Here is a 615-nt window from a genome sequence, read left to right as displayed (position 1 = left end):
CAGGGCCCCGTCTGCTAGCGGCCAGCACGCGCGTGCGTGCGCGCGCGCGCGCCCTGCGAGCACCCCACGCCCGTGCCCCGGGCGACCGGCTCCCCGCGCAGCCCCCACTGAGCCGCGCAGGGCCCCTGGGGGACAAAGCGGACCCGCAGATCTACGCGCCGCCCCGGCCCCGCCCCGGGAGCACGGCGCGCACACACCCCGGCCCTGCCTCCCACGCCCTGGCGGGCTTCTCCGCCTCGACGTGCGGTTGCTTTTCAGACAAATAAGGAGGCGGAGGAGGTGGTTTGGGGGCGCGCCAGGCGTGAAGGCGGCCAGGGCGCTGCACAGCCCGGCGGCCTGCCAGCGCCGTGGGGAGAGGCGGCGCGGCCCGTACTGTAATAATAAACCTGCAGCAGAGGGCATCTGAGGGAAAGAGGACAGCGACGGGCGGCAGCCGCCTTCCCTTTTATGTGCCTGTCCTGAGTGAAGAAGAAAATGGTGCCCATGGCGGCGTAGAACCGTACACAAAAAGCCCGGGCTTTGTTCACGGCCTGGAATGGGCTCTGCCGCCTAGGCTGAGTGCGCGCGCCCACTCCCGCCCATGGGGAAGCCCAAGGCTGGGAGCACCCCTAAAAA

Source organism: Marmota monax, unplaced genomic scaffold (genome assembly GCF_021218885.2).
Source record: "Marmota monax isolate L192 unplaced genomic scaffold, Marmota_monax_Labrador192_F-V1.1 WCK01_AAM20220418_F8-fsc00006, whole genome shotgun sequence".
NCBI lineage: Eukaryota > Metazoa > Chordata > Mammalia > Rodentia > Sciuridae > Marmota > Marmota monax.
This window is presented reverse-complemented; position numbering follows the sequence as displayed.